Source organism: Acomys minous, assembly GCF_964271855.1.
Source record: "Acomys minous genome assembly, chromosome: 8".
Classification (NCBI taxonomy): domain Eukaryota; kingdom Metazoa; phylum Chordata; class Mammalia; order Rodentia; family Muridae; genus Acomys; species Acomys minous.
The window spans coordinates 19,533,777-19,553,449 of NC_140489.1; the positions used below are offsets into that span (position 1 = coordinate 19,533,777).

The 19,673-nt window shown below is 46.5% G+C and overlaps 1 protein-coding gene and 1 long non-coding RNA gene across 4 annotated transcripts in view; one reads left to right on the forward strand and one right to left on the reverse strand.

Moving 5' to 3' along the window:
- Nucleotides 1–2,766: 2,766 nt before the first annotated feature.
- Nucleotides 2,767–10,990, reverse strand: LOC311603167. Its single transcript, XR_014780981.1, has 3 exons — nucleotides 10,802–10,990; nucleotides 3,666–3,961; nucleotides 2,767–3,590 (listed from the first exon to the last, which is right to left on the reverse strand). It is a non-coding gene; the product is annotated as an uncharacterized lncRNA (long non-coding RNA).
- A 3,839-nt stretch (nucleotides 10,991–14,829) lies between these two features.
- Nucleotides 14,830–19,673, forward strand: part of FOXN3 (forkhead box N3) — a 385,252-nt gene continuing 380,408 nt past the window's right edge. For all 3 annotated transcript variants that reach the window (XM_084792026.1, XM_084792025.1, XM_084792027.1), the window contains exon 1: nucleotides 14,830–14,993. The gene's annotated coding sequence lies outside the window, so the exon portion shown is untranslated. The remainder of the gene's footprint in view (nucleotides 14,994–19,673) is intronic.

A 19,673-nucleotide genomic window follows, 5' to 3' on the forward strand; every position in this document is an offset into this window, starting at 1 on the left:
AAGAGCGTGTACTGTCCTTGCAGAAGAGCAGAGTTCAGGTCCCACTCATCAGTTCCTGCTCTGGGGACTCTGATGCCCTCTTCTGGTCATTATGGACATAGCACACGTGCATATCCACAAAGGCAGACATGCACACACACACACACACACACACACACACACACACGTACACATAAATTGAAAACCACAAGAGAAATGGAAAGTGAATGAAAATGCGCTGAACCACACCAGGAGATCCCAGGTTCTGATGACCTCGTCATAGTGAAGAGAGGACTTACCCTATGCGGGCCTCAGTTTCCCTACTAAAAATACAACAGGCTCAGCCCAGAAGATCTTAATTTGTTTTTTGAGACAGGGTCTCAAGGTGAAGCTCTGGTTGGCCTGGAACTTGCTTTGTAGAGCAGGCTGGTCTTGAACTCACATAGATCTGTCTGGTTTTTGCCACTGGAGTGCTAGGATTAAAGCAAGGTGTTGGCCAGCATACCAGAGGATCTTTAAGGTCTCTGCTAGTACCAGATTGTCATGTCTCTAATACTTGGCTGAGAGTTAAAAGAATATTATCTAATTCCAATTCTAATAACACTCAGGGAACCTACTATCTTTGGGAATACCAAAATGCCAGTCTCTCCACTTGGTTGTGGACTAAACATTTCTAACCTGGCTTGTCTAAAACAGGGTTCCTAGTCTATCGCACTGACCCAGAAAAGCTTTCACTTAGTTTCCCCATCTTCCTGGGATGGCTCTGTCATCCACCCACATGCCTAACTAAGGCAGACATCTAAGGACTATTAGATTTTCCTCTCCTTCCTCAGTACCCACCAGCTCTCAGTAAGTCTTGCTGTTGCTGGCCATCTCACAGCCATCGCCCTCATCGACACCGTCACAGTCCTCTCTTGGACCACATTTAGCAGCTGCCTAGTCTCTCAGCTTCCAACCGTGCCCTTCAGCAAACAGCTGCCAAACAACAACACTGTGGTGTTTTAGAAACATCACTCAGACCTGTTGCCTTTCCTGCTCTCTGGCCCACACTTGGAATAAACCCAAACTCCTTGTCCTGATTTATGAATACCCTAAGCCAGTGGCTCTCAGCCTGTAGATTGTGACACCCTTGGGGATTGTGTATCAGACCTCATGCATATCAGATATTTACACTACGACTAATAGCAGTAGCCAAATTACAGTTATGAAGTAGCAATGAAATATCATTTTATGCTTGGGGGTCGCCACAGCATGAGGAACTGTATTAAAGGGTCTCAGCGTTGGGACGATTGAGAACCACTGTGCTAAGAGATCTGACCCTTGTCTCTGTCCACAGTCTTCCTTCTTTCACTCTCGCCCCTTGGCCTCACTAACTCTGGTCTTCCTTCGTTGGGCTGCTCACCTCATGCCTCTCTTGGACCTGTGTAACTCTTCTCTTGTCCGCTCCAACTGCTTTCCCATAACCACATGCTGGTTCCTTCTTATTCTGCCATCACCCTAAGAGTCATCATCTTCCTAAAAGAATCCTCTCCCACCCATCCTGTTGGGGGTTGGACTGGGGCCGTGTATTCAAATGCTAAATTCTGCCCCCCCCCCCAAGATCTGGTTCCAGTCCAGACAAGCATATTCTCATGTACACCAAGTGACGTTGTGTAAACCTTGCTCCCCAAACTAAAGTTGGTTGGTTAATGAAACAGCTAGAAGCCTGTAACTGGGCAGAAGAGAAGTGGGTGGAGCTTAAGCTTCTGGGCGTGGGGTCAGATGAACACCAGGAGGCAGGGGAGAAGCAGGAGAGGGAGCCAGAAAGAAGGAAGTTGCCATGGGGCAGTATGCACCACGAGCATGTGGCCTTGAGGGCTGGCCTGATGGAACAGAAGCAGCCAAGGCCGGAACAATTATGGCAAATAACTAGAGTGCGCAGCTGGGAAATAGCAAAATAGCTTAGAGTGTTGATATCCACCAGTTATTGCACCTTAAAGCTTTTATAAATCTAAAAAGTCTCTGTCCCGATTATTTGGGAACTAGCTGGGGTAGAGAAGCCCTCTAAAGCCTAATCTCCATCCACAACACCATCCAACCTGAAGTAGTATCCATTCCTCCTTATTAAGTCATGGGCATGCAAGATCCACTGGGACAGGGCAAACTCCCCTAGCACTCGCTCCATCTCCCCCTTCCCTCCCTCCTTCCTTCCTTTTTCTTGTTCATTAGTACATTTTTTACATTTATAGAATCTTTTTTTTTTTTTGACAATAACAAAAAGGTTCTTTACACAGTTGAGAACTGTTCAAAACCAGAGACTTTAAAACAATCAGTTAGCTACATGAACGGTTCATAAAGGTAGGTGAGTTTACTACATGGCTGCATATTTTTGTTTGTTTGTTTGTTTAGCCCTAGATGACCTAGAACTTACTATGTGCTCTAGGGTAGCCTCAAACACACAGAGATCCTCCTGTCTCTTTCTCCCAAGTGCTGCTGTTAGAGGTGTGTACCACCACATCCAGCAAACATATGTTCTTTTTAAAAAGTGTTTTTAGGGCTGGAGAGACAGCTCAGAGGTTAAGAGCACTGTCTGTTCTTCCAAAGGTCCTGAGTTCAGTTCCCAGCAACCACATGGTGGCTCATAATCATCTGTAATGAGATCTGGTCCACTCTCATGGCGTGCAGGCATACATGCAGGCAGAACACTGTATACATAATAATAAATAAATTTTAAAAACAAAACAAAACAAAGGGCTGGAGAGATGGCTCAGAGATTAAGAGCACTGACTGTTCTTCCAAAGGTCCTGAGTTCAATTCCCAGCAACCACATGGTGGCTCATAATCATCTGTAATGAGATCTGGTCCACTCTCGTGGCATGCAGGCATACATGCAGGCAGAACACTGTATATATAATAAATAAATAAATCTTTTTTTAAAAAAAAACAAACAAAACAAACAACAAACAAAAAGTGTTTTCAACTGAAATAGAATTACGCCCCTCCTGTTCCCTGCCTTTCTTCCCACTTCCCACGTCTCAGAACCTTCCCATGCGCCCCCTCAAGTCGATAGCTTCTTTTTCTTTATGTTACAGGCATATGCCTATAGAGAGAGACATGTGGAGAGACATATAGAGAGACATATATGCACAAATATATACATATATAAAAACTATACTCTGCGGAGTCTGTTTTTAGTTGTTTGTGTGTATATGGTGTCAAGGCTGACTGTTCTGCACTGGACAACCAATAATGGGTCTCATCCCTGGGAGAAGCTAACTCTCCTCCCAGCAGTCAGGAGTTGCTGGCAGATCTTTGTTGAGGGCTGGGACGCTGTGAAGTAGTCCCAATCCACATTAACATAGCCGCCGATACCACCATTTTCCTGGTCTTGTTTATGCAGCCATTCCTAGGAGAGACCGTTTCACAGCAGACTGCCTGGTATTCTGGCTCTGAAAATCTTTCTCTTCACTCTTCAGAGGAGTTCTCTGAGCCAAGGATGCAGGGGCTGTATCTCTCCTTGCTGGAGGTTATGTGACTGTATCCACTGGGCTGTGCTCCCCGCAATCCATCGATCTCCGTACTGTGTCCGGTTGTGGTTTCCTGTGATGCTCTCCATTTGCTGTAAAGAGAAACTTCTTTGACCAGGGATGGTAGGTACACTTCTCTATGAATCTAGGCATAAGATTTAGAATGTAGGAAGGACTTACCCCAGCCTAACAGAAAGGCAGTAGTAGATTCTTTTCCTGTGGGTCAGGATCTCACTACTCCTAGGAAGCTGGCTAGGTTTCCGGTACCAAGCTTGATTTCCCTTCTGTTGAACGAATGAGAAACTTCTCTAAGTTAAACGTCATGGGGGAAAACAGTTTCCAGAGTCTGAACCCAAGAGGAGTCCACAGTTGCCCCAGAACAGTTTGTGTCTGCCTCACAGTCTTGCAGCCAATGTGAGAGCCAAGGTCGGACCATGCCTTCATCCATCTCAACAATCCACAGTCTTCTTTTTAATCTAGAAAATTCAAATTTACATGTTAGGAGGCATCCAGGTAATTTCCCCCTTGATGCCCATCCTTGAAGCCTAGCAGAGGATAAAAAATGCCTTTTCTTTTCCATTTAGCAACAACAACAACAACAATAACAACAACAAAGTTCAATGCTAGTCACCCCAAGACAATCATGGAAGCAGGAGACCCACCACCACATTTCCGACAGGCTTTTACAGCTCTCATGAAAATGCTAGGCCCTGAGAAACAGCTGGCTGAATACAGGAAGTACAAGCCATACAGCTGTCCCTGCAAAGGCACACGAGGAAAGGAGGGACCAGAAGCCCTTGGAGGAGAGAAGGGACACGGGGTGCAGAGTGACTTCTGGAATGTGCGACGAGTGGACATGGGGAAGGCAAGGTTGGCACATGAGCCACGGAACAACAATGCCACCAGCGAGAGGGGGGAGTCTGTACTTTCTTGGTGACACATCCTAAGGCGGTAGATGGGTAATCGTTTTTGGTTTTGTTTGTTTGTTTGTTTGTTTGTTTTGGTTGGTTGGTTGGTTGGTTTTTTTTTTAGCAGTGTTAGAACCCAGCCATCTAAGCAAATTCAATCACCTCCTGTAGCCCCTCTGACCTCCTGCAATAAACAATGTATGTGGATTGGGAAGCACGTACCACACAAGCATGACTGCCGGAGTTGGAATTCCCAGAACCTAAGTAAACACTGTAAATGCCTGATGGGTATGGTGCCTGTCTCCACCTCCAGCCTCGGAAGGCAGACACAGGAGCCACAGAGAAAAGACCCAACCTTGGGCCTCCACATGCATAGGCATGTGTCTACACACATACATGCACACATACCTTCTCTTGTACACACACACACACACACACACACACACACACACACACCACATAAATGGAAATGAGAAAAGAGGAAAATATGTATAAAGCACATTGTGGGGTTTTTCATTTATTACAATAATAGACCCTAAGGGCTGAGTTGAGGGCTCAGTCAGTAAAACGCCCACTGTGCAAGCATGAAGACCTGAGTTCAGATTCCCAGTACCCATGTAAGAAAAAGCTGCGTGTGATAGCACAAAGACAGAACCCCAGCCCTTGGGGCATAGACACAGTTGGCCTAGAAGAAGCCAAGACGTCCAGGTTCAGTGAGAGACTCCATCTCAAGAAAAAAAAAAAGGTGGGAAGTGATTGAGGGGGACTTTCAACATCTACCGTTGACCCTCACATGCACACTGGCCCACACATGTGTACACACACCATGTACACACGTGCCCACACAACCATAGATGTTCATAAATAAAAATAGAATGATGGGCACCATCTATAGCCTTAGCTTATGTCAACGGGATGGACCAAATGGATGGTTCTAAAGGTTCTAATGTCCACTAAAATTCCTATAAAAAGGAAACACACGCCAACAGTGCTCTAATCCCATCTCCGCCCTTTGCTTAGCAAATATTGTTTTGAGGTGTATGGAGCCCTCAAATCTTCTGTTTTAGACAGGAGGGGACAGGCCATGTGACTGTGAGGAGGAGGCAGGATTGGGAGAGAGGGGAGCTAGGGTTGCCTTTCTAGCCTTCCACTTTGGCCTTGATTTAGGGTATCAGTTACTCTTGAACCCTATAAAGACCACAGGGTTTATTTCTCAAGTTTGTCTGCAAACCTCTGCTCTGTGGCAGCAACCCTTTTCCTTCTAGCTGGGCTTTGTCATCAAAACTAGTCCTGCCTGAACCTTGTGCTCAGCTCTTCGCCCCGCACATCTGACAACTGGATTCCTCCGGTTACTGGGTGAGGGTTTTCTCCTTAGCTCTCAAAAGAATTTAGCCAGAAGACAAGGGAGGGCCTAAAGTGGAAACAGGGGTGGGGGAGGGGGGGGAGCACTCTTCTCAACTCCACCAGCAGGCATGGCCACCCTTCTCCCTAAGCCACAGGCTCTCTGAACAATGGGATGCAGAAGAATTCAAAACGAATAGCAGGTAGCCTTTCTTTGGGACTTCTGCTCCAACTCTCTTAAATCCAACTGCCTTCCTTTGAGAGCACAGGCATCCGCTCCAGGGCCCACGCTCATGGTGGCTGACATGAGTATAACTGAAAGGGTTGGTGATAGCTTCACCTCTTCGTTTTGTAAAAATGATTCCATTTCCAAGTTTAACTTGCTGGGAGAATATGAAAAACCTGCATTCCAGGTTGGTTTCTTTTTTGTTTTTTGTTTTGTTTTTAATCAATGAAGGTTTGTGTTTTCTCTGTCTTTGAAGGAAGAGCGGTTCGCTCTAAGATGATCCATTTCACATAGAAAGCTTCTCAGTGTGAAGTTCGGTGTCACGGAAAGAGTTGATGGGGGAATCATAAGCGCTCGCCACAATGGGATGGGATTTCTACAGGACCCAGAGAGGAGGCTGAATAAAGCTGAACTGAATCCTGAGCTGTTTCTTCTCTATGAAAACACGGAGCTAATGACAGTTCCTCTGTAACTGTGGAGTCCTTCCATGCTCTTCAGTGTGCTGCTCATCACTGCTGTTCCTTTCTTTGGCCAAATCCCCCCTGCATGGCTTCTTTAGTATCATAGAGATACTATGATACTATGATACTTTAGTATCACAGAGAAGGCCCCAAACAGCTGTACAGAGCACGCCCGTAAAAGTACAGGAAGGGACGCGACATGAAATTTTGCTCTAGTCTCAGACTGATTCATCAGTGGTCAAGGTAAATTAGTTAAAGCTCATTTCATGGTCATGGACAGGCCGATGCTGTCTGTGTGTTGTTCTGAAGGAGAAGGGGCTGTGTGTAGACCCAATGCTACCGTGGAATAACATTGGCTGTGTGCAACTGGTCCCCAAGATGGGACTGATGGGACAAGGCTTTTGCACTTGCCAGGAGAAGCTAGGCCTGACTGATCTGAGCCAAGAGAGCATTTCTTCATACTATGGTGAGCGGCTCGTGTGAATCTCTGTTGAGAGATGGGGAACTGGGTCTGAGGTGTTGCACTGGGATCGAGGTTTGGAGCCATGCTGGGGTGTTTTGGGGGATTTGGACTGACTGGCGGGCTGAGCAACTTTCAACTTGGTGTTCATTTTTCTCAAGCTCTACTTCTTCCGCTGAGGCAGCTGCAACGTGGCTATATTATATCCCCACTCTGATGATGATGACGACGTTCTTAGCAACCTTACCGGCCACCAGATGCTGAGCTCTTTCTGACCCCCCGCAAGTCATAATTTGCATGCTCTAAAAGAAATGCGGAAATGATGCATTTAAATCCTGTGGTCTCTGTGAGGTTACAGCAAAGATTCCCCTCGGCATTTTACCGTGAGCATTGCAAACCCTGTACTCAGAGTGGCAAGCAGTATAATCTATAGTGCTATTTGACAGGATGGCTCTTCCTAGTTGCTTCTCGCCAGAGGGGAAGGCTTGGAGTGGCGTGGCTAGCAAACCATCCATTTTCTGTGGAATAAGGAAAGCACTGGGGGCCTAAATAGTAAGGTTATCAAATATCTTACATACAAACAGCTACCTTAAAAAGACTGCCACGCAAGTAATGGTTTTCTCGGAATGGTGATGTTTGCTATTTTAATGTACAATATGGCACTTTGCAGACACAGGAAACTCAATGAATTTTCCTTGGTGGTGAGAACAGCTGGAGCTAACATAAATTGTCTCCTATTTTGGTAACAAAAGGCTTGGCATTTATTATTTTCTTGGAAGCCATAGAGGTATTTTAAAATAGTAGAGTAAAAAAATGTTGGTATCACTACCAATTTTGATGCACTCACAATAAGATTATTGTTATCCAGCAAAGCACAGGCCCTGCATTCCACTCACCCAACTTTCCGGTAATGATAATGGCTCAAATAGCCATAAAGTAATCTAAACTAGGGGTTAACAGTTGGCACCACACGTTAACTAAACTGCAGACTTGGTTCAGATTTCCTACCATTTCCTCAATGAGAGACACCAACATCAATTCGAACCAGAGGGTCTAACATTTTGGGTAGCAAGACTGCATTAATCCTGATTGACTGGGATTAGATACAAGATGGCTCGGGAAGGCTGTGATATCTAGCATTTTCTATGCCAAATGCAGGGTCAAACCCTTAGTGTGTATGTTATGCCCCCATTTCATTCTTCCCAGAAATCAAGGGGTGGGGGGAGCCCTAGATGTTATCCTGTCGGCGGCAGAGATGATTCAGTCAGCCCTATGATGCAAGACAGCTCTTTGGGGGGGGGGGGGCGCTAGATCTAAGTCTCTCCCTGTCGCTCAAACCCCCCACCCCTTCTCTGTGTGCACGTGTATGCATGTGCATATGGTGGTGTGAGGTTAAGCTCAGGTTTCCTTACTCAGTACTGCCCACCTTATTTGAACTAAGGCCTTTCTTATTTCAAGGCCCTTGACCACAGTCACAGACATTGAGCCAGATCTGCTCAGAGCACTGCTTCCAGAGGTCATGTGGATTAACTATGGCATTGAGGTAACCTCAATGAGGTGGATGATTATCCTGAGCCAATAACGAATATGGGGTTTTATGTGGGACGCACAAGGGGCTTCAACTCTGCAGGGAATAAGGAAACGCCCACCTTCCACTTGTGTAATGAGGGTGGGGCTGCGTGATGAAGGCGGGGCTGCGTGATGAGGGCGGGGCTGTGTGATGAGGAGGGCGGGGCTGGCCGGCTCTCCAGCCAGTGCACGGAGGAGCACCATTGCAAACATCCCCACTGCCTTTGGCTTTCCTTTCCTGAGTGTTTTAAGGCTTAATTAATGTGTGTAAAGTGATCTGAAACGTGGGAATGAAAAGAGCCAGGGACCCGCAGAGTGCCGATGATTACCTGAGGCCAGACAGCTGTAAAAGGGAGCTGGAGGGGGGCCGGGGAGAGGCTGGTAGAGGGCTCTGCTTAGCAGCCAGCTGGCTGGCCCCAAGCCAAGCCAACTCTGGACTGTTGTTGGCAAGAGTTCGGCCCCATGCCTTCCTCTCACGGCTGACAAGGCAGCTCTACTCATGAGAAATAATTCTTTAGGGACCTGAACTGGAGCCGAAGAACCAGGGTGAAGGTACAGACGATGGCCATTTGCCTGAGTCAACCCCACCGTGGAGGCGATTAGACAACACTCATCACCTCTCTTGTCAAAGCAAGACAACTGCAAATTCCTACATTTTGGGGCCGTGGAGGGATGCTCATAGAAACATCAAGGGGAGGAATGAGTCACAGCGTTCGTTCCTCTTGACAGGAGGCACAGTGGTGGGCCCGTCACCCGTAGGAGGCAATGAATCTCTTGAAACTGGTGGGTGCAATAATGAAGCCCAGGGCCCACGCTGTTGCCCTATCTCCTAAGTGTGCCAGCAAAAGGGCGAGGCTATCAGTTTCATGGGGGATGTTAAGGCTTGTTACTCTACAGGGTGACAGCAAGTGGCACCTTATTGTGACTCAAAGCTTGCAGAGAAGCAAAGTGGCAACTCTTTCTTCCATTATAACCCGATTCCACCAACATCTACAAAGTTTGAGAGCCTCCAGCGCGGAGAGGGCCCCTGTACAGGCCTGTGTCCCTAAACAGTGGCTATATATACAGAAGGCGCCAAACTGTTGATGATGGTGGAGTTGGCAAAAAAGGGTTGCTTCGGTAATCCAAAGTTTATATTGGGTCTTTATCATGGCTCAGTGTCCTGCTGGGGCTAGTAGCTAGGTTGTTATCCACTTCCAGAACCCACAATTTGAGGATGGGACTTCTGGCAGCACCCTAGAGTTTGGCCATCCGTGTAGGAGGAGACTTGCTTTCCAGAGGGCTCTGATAACCTCAAGGTGAGGTTCACTCTGAGACCAGGCCTGCGACTATACCATAAAACACCTATTCTCTCCACACAAGGAAGGTTGAGACACCCCCTCCCCCCCCCCCCCCCGCCCACTTCTGTCCTGTAAATGACGACAGGCCTAAACTATCCCCAACAGGGTCCAAGAATGATATCTGCGAACCTCACCATCCTTTGTGACACTGTGAGGCTCATTTGGTAGTCAGGTGTCCTGAGCCACAGCGTGGCCTCATACCTGTTCTGTGTGTGTTTGTGACGGTGTTTTGGGGGTGATATTAACCTGGAATTGTCAGACTGAGGAAAGCCGATAACCCACCGGAAATGTGGGAGGGGGGGCCTCACCCAATCAGCGAAAGGCTTGAGTAAAAGAGGCAGGCCTTCTCCTGAGAAAGGGCCATGCCTCTCAATCTAGGTCCCTTGAGCTGGGACATCAATTCTCTCCTGTCTCTGGACTTGCCCGGAAACATCAGCTCTTCGGGGTCTCAAACCTGCGGATGATGATCACACTAGACCCATGCCATTAGCCCTGCTAGGCCTGCAGCTTATGGCTGCAAGGCTTAGGATACGGTGGCCTCTCTAGCTGCATGACCAAATTCTGTCTTCTCTTCAGATGTGGCTGTCCTTGAATTTACAGGGATCCACCCATCTCTGCCTCTCAAGTGCTGGAATTAAAGGTGCATCATCATACCCGTCTGGAATAGCTAGATTTCTTATGATGACCTCCCTTCCTTCCTCCTTCCTCTCACTCCTTCCATCCCATAGGTTCTATTCCTCTGGAAAATCCTAAACTAATACAAATACTTTATTTCTTGATTTTTTTTTTTAATGACACAAGATCTTGGCTATGTAGCCAAAATGACCTTCTTGAATTTCTACTTTTCCAGCCTCCACCTCCCAAGTGCTAGGATCACAGATGTGTGCTCCATGCCCTTTTTATGTAATTCTGGGGACCTAATATGGGTCTCCTGCACGTTGGCAAGCACTCGACCCACTAAGTTACTCCCCTGAACCTCATTCATTCACTTAAGAAGTACAGAGCACTTACTGTATGCCAGATACTTTTGTTTTTGTCTTGAATGTAGAGTCTCACTCTGTAGCCCAGGCTGGCCTCAATGGCTCAGCAATCCTGCTGCCTTGATCTTCCGTGTGCTGGGATTAAAGGCGTTACCCACCATAGCCAGCTTAAGACACTTAAAAAAAAATCAAAGATTCCTGGCACTGTGGAAGAGACTGGATTATAAAATTCATGAATCAAAAGTATTAGAAAGTGGTCAGTATAAAGAGAGGGAAGCACAGTAGGACCAGAGAAGCAGGAGACACTGGGGAAGAGGGCACACTGGGCAAGGGCTTCAAACATGAAGGGGCTGGTCATGTGGAAACTACAGCACCTTCAAAGCTCAAGGGAGCCAGGCACGGGATTTACAGGATTCCTCCTACGAAGTATCGCGCTGAGACCGGTCTTGTTTTTCTGACCCTCCATGGCTTGGCCAGCTTGAGATGCTTCCTCCAGTGGACTTTCCTCTCTCTGTTCCTCTGTGGCCCATGGTTTAATCCCAGCAGAAAGCTAACAACAGCCTCAGGCCAAACAGTTGGCAGTGAGTTGTGGCATTTCCTGGGCCCAGTTGAGTGAGCTGCAACCCAGCCCGTGGTGCCACCAGGCAGAGGGAGGTGATGCCACTCTCCGGCCTTTCTCTTCCTGCTGTTCTTCATTTTGTCCCCTGTCTTGGCTCTACCTAGCCAGCCGCCAACCGATCCAGGCTTCTTTGACACCTAGATGGGCAAAGGCAGCTCCAGGAGCTCCGACGGGGATGCATTTGAGGATGGCTCAGAAGATAACTGTCCCCAAGGCAGGGACAGTTGGCACTCAACCTAGGGCACTGAGGACGTAATTTAACTGCAGTGGTGTGGCCACTACAGTTGTTTGTTTTAAGAACATTTGTGCTAGTCAGTTTTTGTCAGCTTGACGCTAACTAGAGTCACCTGGGAAGGGGGATCCTCAGTTGAAGAATTGTTTCCATTAGAATGGTCTGTGGGCATGTCTGTGGGGCATTTTTCCCCATCTGATTGATGTGGGAGGGCCCACAATGCCCACTGTCGGCAATGCCATCCCTGAGCAAGTAGGTCTGGCTGTAATACATACATATATATATATATATATATATATATATATATATATGTGTGTGTGTGTGTGTGTGTGTGTGTGTGTGTGTATGTGTGTGTGTGTATATATCTGTATGCATATGTGTGTATATATGTATGTATGTGTGCATATATATCTGTATGTGTGTGTATATACATCTGTATGTATGTGTGTGTATATATGTATGTATATGTGCATATATATCTATATGTGTGTGTATATATATATATATATTTGTGTGTGTGTGTGTGTGTGTGTGTGTGTGTGTGTGTGTGTTTATTTATTTTTAAAGGAACTGAGCAATCCAGGGGAGTAAGCAGTGTTCCTCTGTGGTCTCAGCTTCAGTTCCTGTCTCCAGGTTCCTGCCCAACTTCTCTCAGTGCTGGACTATCAAAATCACCTGGGAATTATAAGATGCAATAAACGCTTTCTTTTGGCCAGTGGTTTTATCACAGCCACAGAGAAGCAAACTAGGACATTCTCTTCACTCCCACGGCCTAGACTAATACCTTGCCCAATGCTTGATCCCGTCACAGTTGGGTGACTGACAGCTGCTCATGGTGGTCTTCTCTTCTGGTGTGCCCCAGTCTGCAGCTGGCTTAGCAACCGGGCTGCTGTGGCATCTCACTGATTCCTGGTCAGCTACATGGAGCCTGGTGCTCACACCATTCTAAGGCTCCGGGGATGGCGTAACTCTAAAGTCATTAGCGTTTCCACAAAGAGAGCAGATAAATCCACCACGTGAATTTTACACAAATCCTTCCAAGCAGTTCACCAGGAAGGTGAGGCGCCCATACCTCTGCCCTGACTAGCCCCCTTCCCCTGACTAGCGGCTGGACTCACTTTTTGAAGTTTCTATTAGGCTCAATGTCATTCAGCCTGTCACCTGGCTAGCAACAGGCTGGGACACATCATGAGAAGTGACACTTGGTTTTGGCAGAGAGGAGGAGGAGGAAGTGGAAGGCCACAAACATATCTGGCTTCCGAGTTTCCCACGGGTGTGGGAGAGCAGAGAAGTGACTCCCCTCAGGCCCACCAGGCTCTAGGCGCCCTAGGTCTGCTCAGGACTTTCTGGGTCGCACGAATGGCTCACCCTATACCTAAGACAATTGACTTCGAGGCTTACAAAGTCTTTCAGTGGGGTCACTAGAAAGCGATCAGTTCCCACTGCAGAAACATCCCCCTTGTGTGTAAAGTTCTGTCTAGGACACAGGAAAGAAAAACAAAACAAAACAAACAAAAACAAAAACAAACAAACAAACAAAATGGGTGACTGTGCTACTACTCAGCCTGGAAGCCCCAGGAGAGAAATCTGAACAGTCCGTGTCCTGCCAGCAAAATCTCTCAACAGAGACTAAAATATTATCATGTGGCCATGCTACAGACTGGGCCTCTGCTTCAGGTAAGAAAGGGGGTGCTGAGAACCTACCTGCATTCCCAAGGTGCTTGCAGAGAAGGGGGGCGATGGCAGTGTAGATGCTATGCTTTGAAGACTAGGGTTTCCAGCAAGTGTGGGAGACCTGAGGCTGGGACTCCACCTGCGTTGGACCAGCCCTTCTCTGCGCCTCCGCGATCTCCTTTGAAGATGGACAAAAAGTACCACGCTACAACACGAGGCATGAGAAGAGGTACTCAGGGTGTTTAATTACTAATGCTTAAAAACCTTCCATTACAAAAAAATAAAAAACCTTCCATTACATTTAGCTTGCCGTCATTGGAAAGGTGAGGGCAACAGCACTTTTGAAGGGACGTTTTCTGCTCTGAAAATAGAAGTCAAAAGCCACGGTTTTAATCTTCTCTTCGGTGTAAACCACGCGGCACAGTTGCTATTAGCAGTCTGACTGAGTCGTAACCCTTTAACTTGGTGGTACCGGAAGACTAAAGGCTTTCAGTTGCCCAGCCTTTCAAATAGGTTTCCCTAACTGAAGCCCCGTTATCATGAATTAGGGGCTAACGAAGCTGTCTTCTTAAGGGGGCGCTTGCAAGATGTAACTTACCTTCCAGGTGGGCCACAGGAAATACAGAACCACAGAGTTGCAGAGAGCTGAGAGGGTGGAAGTAGGGGGTAGGGGCGGGGAGGGGGCGGGGGGGGGGCGGGGGGAGGCGGGGCTGGGAACAGTGGCGTGGCGGACTCCTGCTAGGTAACAGCTTTCTCCTGTTGAGAAAGAAACTTAGAATTTTTTCATCCTCCTGATGGCAAAGGAGTTGATCTGTGAATCAATCTAGGATCATAATTTACTTTTGGTTTATGGGATTTGAGAATTTTCGCGTTTGTTTTAATTTGTAATTAAGTTTTCTCTACGAGGCACACCATATGCCACCATTAATTCTCTCTAGTTGATTTCTTAGGAGATACATGAGTGCATATTTTGATGTAATTTTGGAGGTCTTTTGAAAATCAGATGACTACGTGGTGAGCCATATGGGGCTTTGTTATTTAAAACACAAATTATAAAGCTAGAAAAAGAAAAATGCAAAAAAGAAAAAAAGAAAATAATAACTGTTAGCGGGAAAAAGATTGGGGAAAACTGGTTCCAAGTACACGAATTGTCCGCTTTTCTCTCCCTGGTATTCTGAAATCTCTGAGGATCCCGCGATGTCTCTTACCTTCTGTGAGCGCACTCCATACCACAGGTGCACGGAGCAAACCTCCGGGCCACGTTTGTGCTTTCCGCCCGGGCTGCAGACTCTAGCTAGCATCTGCCTTCTGGGAGTTCGGCGGGAGCCAGCGTCTTTCTTTGCATACCCAGGCTTTGGCACCGAGCTCCTCTTTCTCCGCACCCACGGAGGCTCGGCTTTCCCGCTCGTGCTTTCCCGGGGTTCCCCCTCCTCGGCCGCCCCGCGGTACGTGCAGGCTGCAGAGCGGGCTGCAGCCCGGGAGACGAGCGCTAGGACCCAGCAGGACTCCGGGCCCGGGTGGGAGCCGAGCCGCCGACCCCGGGCGGGCGCCGGGCGCTGGAGCCGGGTGTTCCGGCCGCGGTCGGTGCAGCTCGGCTGGGAGACGGCGCGACCCGGCGGCGGGGCCCCCCGCGAGTCCAGCGCCGCCGCAGCCCCCCAATGCGGCCGCGAGAAGCAGCGGGGGGGCAGGCGATCGAAGGTAACGAAAATGCGGCTCTCTGGCTGCCTAGCGAGCCTCTGCCTGGGTTAGCATTGTCACCCTGAGCCTCGCTGCCCAGCTTGCCCATTTTGGGGGGCACCCTTGGCTTTTTAATCTTAAGGTGTCTGCCCCCCATCTGTGCACCTAGTTTAGGATTGATTTATAGCATGCAGCCCAGAATGGGAAAGATTGAGGGATGGCGAGTTGCTTATTCTCATTAGTTTTTGTCTCAAAAGTAAGTTCATTAAAAAAAAAAAAGAAAGAAAGAAAGAAAGAAAGAAAAAGAAAAAAAGCAAGCAAGAAAGAAAAGTTTTTTTTAATTTGTAGATAGATGGTTTTACATTTTTATTTTTAAAAATCGTAGACAATGGATATTTATGAAAAATTACCGAATAATTGATGTAATTCTGTTAATGACTTAAGAGGGAGGCGGCTTTGGAGGGGTCCCCAGGCGTGACTTGTATTTTCAAGGAACTAACGTGTTAAATGTGGAGTTTGGCTGGGGCAGAGTTACAGCATCGCTGTCGTAACTGTTTTGCTATCAATTATAAACAGAGTGGCTATGGACAGTTTAAACCTCTTTCTCAAATACCGGAGCTGCACATGCCGGCGTGACATGGACAAACCAGAGTGTCCGTTGAAAGAAGCAGGAATGTTTCTGGTTTTGGAGGAAAACGTTGCTTTGAGGAGAAAAACCCAGCTTCCTAGCCCGGGAGACTATTTTTCATGCTTTGTTTATAGTCTGGGAATGACATTTGGAGAAAGGGAACGAGGTCTTTCTTGGGAGCTTTTAATCGTGGGGATTATTAATTTATTTAATTTATTAGTTTCAATTGGTTGGGCTCCGGGAGCCTTACCGTCACCGGGTTGTGCTAGCGTCGGGACACATGATTGCGAAGACGAAACTGGCAGCTCTGAAAGGACTGGACGCTGCTAGTGGAAGCTCCCCCGTGGCGCTGTTGTAGGCTGGGTGCTTCTGGCTCATTGAGGAAAAAAGGGAACGGCTTTCCGAGCTGGGGAAGAAGACATCAGTATTTCCCTTTTGTTCCCTGTTTTTTCATTGATCGCCTGCACTGCCTTAGCCAGGGGGAGCAGCTCTGAGGGTGTAGAGCCCTGAAGAGTGAGCGCATGAATGTCTGGGGGTCCCCGCTCTAACTCTCACAGTGATTGGTCAGTTACATGGGCACTTAGGAAAACAGCCACCCAAAACCTTCTTTTAAAACCTTGCCTTAATTTCGGATCTGCCTTCTTGGCAGGGCTTTCCGCGTGGTTGCTTTTTCTTTCTTTCTTTCTTTCTTTCTTTCTTTCTTTTTTTTTTTTTTTTTTAATCTGGGTGCATCTGGCTCGCTCTGGGGGTCTTTATCTTTAATTTTTTTGTTGTTGTTTCTCTCCAGATAAAGTAGGCCATTTTGGTGACAAATTTCTTTGCAGATGTCAGCTTCTAGCTTGCATTGATAGATATGGGGCTTCACAATACGGTCTCAGTGATTTCTGTTCTGTAAGTTGTAGAATGCAAAGTTGATCAACTTGGAATTAATTTTTCCTAATTTTTTCCCCCTCTTCTGAGCATTTAGATAGCAGCGCCAGCAGATGGGTGCTTAACAGTATCATTACTTTGATAATTTAAGTGCCTTGTGAATTAGCATGTTTCTCGTGCTAAATCTAAGTCTTTAGACAGTGAAAGGGAAAACAGACAACGAGGAGAGCAAGCAACGGGATCAGCTGACACACTGTTGCAAGAAATTGTGGCCTCTGCTTTGAGCAGAGCACGCTCCCGTCCAAGAAAAGGGGGGGGGGGCGCGGTTCTTTACCACAGAAGAGAGTGAAGAAACAGGATCACGATAAGACAGCGTGACGCCTGTGGACATCTTCATTTGAGCCTCAAAGTGCCTCATTAAAGAAGCTGGCTCCCAGAAGTTGTTAACCATATGAACACTTTTCTGATTGGTTTAAAAATTTAGACACAGGAAGTAGATGGTATCTAGTAACCCAGGAATGGAGACACGGTTGTCATAGAAACTGAGAAGTGTAACCCCACCCCACCCCCACCACACATGTAAACCCTACCATGACCACCGATTTAAAAAAAAAAAAAAAGCCTGCATGTCATCACAGATGCTTGAAGAATACGCTGGCTTCTTTGAGCTTTCCCACAACATCTGTTGAAACCGGAGACCATGCCTGTCAAGTCAAGGTCATTTTACAACAACAACCAAAAATGCAGCCTTCTGGATTTCATAACTGTATTTTTATTGAAAATAGTTCAGGGAAAAGCCTGAAAGGCAGGGTGAGCATTCGCGCTTGCTTAGCATTTTGCAACCTCTGAGTTGTGCAAGGGGAAGGCTGAAAAGAATACATTTGAGCCATTAATTGTGTGTCTGCTATAAGATGTGTGTGTCTACTGTTAGGACAAAAGTCTTTTTAGAGACTCGAGACCCAAATGCTGCCTATGGAGGAAGGGTCATCTGGGGAAGGTACGATGACGTCTTTTCCTGCTTGCGAGCGGGTTCCAGGTTGAGCTGTGGCGTTTGCTCATGAAGATCTGTGGCATTTTGGACAGGTTCTCTCAAGCTGCCTGGGCAGAAACTCTGAGACTGCCTGGTGCTCAGGAGGGCAAAGGGCAGGGTGTTCCTGGTAGCTGAGAAGGGAAAGGCAACACTCCTAGGCTGGATGAGGACTGTTTCCAGACTGCAAAAAAAAAAATGACTGCCTAGTTAATTTAGAAACATCTCCTCTTGTGTGCATGGAGAAGGGGTGCTTTCATTTTGAGGCTAATTTAGGGGATCCCCCAAACCACCAGCACCTATGTCAGCTATATCTTACTCGTGATGAGGAATAGCAAGGAAAGCAGTTTGGCCACCTCCCGCAATGTCCCCCTTTTCACTCAGTTTGCTAAGTGGAAAATAACCAAACATACCTTTCCTACATTTTGGCTTTGAAGCTCTTCAATAAAGCTTATCCGTATAAAAATCAACACATTTGCTAGACTTTGACCCATCTTGTCAATGGTGATCTTTAAACTGTAAGGTTTTTTTTTAAAGATTTATTTTTATTATTATTAATTATGTGTAGGTGTATGTGTCTGCATGTGGGTATGAGCACCTACCAGAGGCTCTTGGAGCCTGAGTTACAGACTGTTGTGAGCCGCCTCACATGGGTGCTGGGATCAGAACTCATGTCCCCTAGAAGAAACTTCTTCCACTGAGCCATCTCTCCAGATCAACCCCCACCTCCTCTGCCCTACCGCACATTTTTTTGTTTTTGTTTTTGTTTTGTTTTGTTTTTTGTTTTTCAAGCCAGGGTTCCTTCATGTAGCCCTGGCTCTCCTGGAACTCACTGTGTAGTCCAGGCTAGGCTCCAACTCAGGCCTCGAACTCACAGAGATCAGCCTGCCTCTGCCTCCTTCGTGCTAGGATTAAAGACATGTACCACCACCTCCCAGCCAGACCCCTAAATTTTAAGTTCTTTATATTTATTTATAAATAACTTCTCTCCATACATGGCGTATTTAGCACTACACTGGTTTTTGTTTGTTTGGTTGGTTTTGGTTTTAAAACTTACTTAAATTACTGTTTGGTCCTTCTAAAAGACCATCACATCTCTCTTGTTTTCCTCAACTGATTACCTCCAGGAGGGGGAGAGATAAGAGCTCCTAAATATGTTTTAATATTTATTTAATATCCTGTATCAATGGGGCAGCAAACAGCTCACAGCCATGCAGTGTCTCGCATTTGATTTTGGCTTTACTTCACGATCCCACATTATCAAATATGTAGTGATCCAGGACTTGGTAGCAAGTTTCGTTTCATGGCATAGCTGGTCTCTCTCAGCAAAGGATTTCCTGTTGAGAACTTTCTTATCTGTAAGAACGGCAAACGGCCATTGCAGGAAACCTGTCAGTTGCTTGTTTATACAAACTGAAGGAAATGAATGAGACTTGTTGGTTTCTAGAATTTACCTAGATTCTCTGCAGCCTGCCCCAAAGTTTGCCCAGAACAGCTCAAAGAAAGTGACTCTGGAGTTGTACTGTGAATTAGTTTTAAATCATTGGCGCTTCTGTGAATTTCTTTTTTGACTTTAGAATTAAGAAAATGAATCCGTACACTGTCATGTACAGCTTATTTCACCAATACAAATTAACAAGATGTTCAATAAAGTCCTAATTTGTTTTCATTTGTCAGAAAGTCATCACACAAGCACTGAAGCTGGCATACTTTTTTTTTTTTTTAAGGCTGGGCCAAATTTTTAACAATGGTTCCAAAATACCAACCAAATGCCAAAAGAGGGAGGAGGAAAAGGAGGGGAAGGAAAAGAGAGAGAGAAAGAGAGAGAACACTGCACGTTTCTCCTTGCTCATGAGAGGAAAATAATACATAAATAACACATTTCAGGTGTGTGCCAACCTCAACGGTAGCTGAAAGCCCAAATTATGTGAAAGGCACTTGGGATAACTTTGAAAGCATTTACTCTGAAATAATTATTTGTTTAATTTTTTTAACATTGGCTAAGCACATGTTTAATTGCTCCAGTTCATGGATGTCCCAAATTCTGGAAAGGTAGAAGGAAGGGCAAGCCTCTTTATATGCAGTAAGTACATTAACCCCCCATAAGAGAACCGTTTATCGGAATGGGACACACACAGTTTTTGTAAGCATCATTTCTGTTTTATATGTAGCTCCA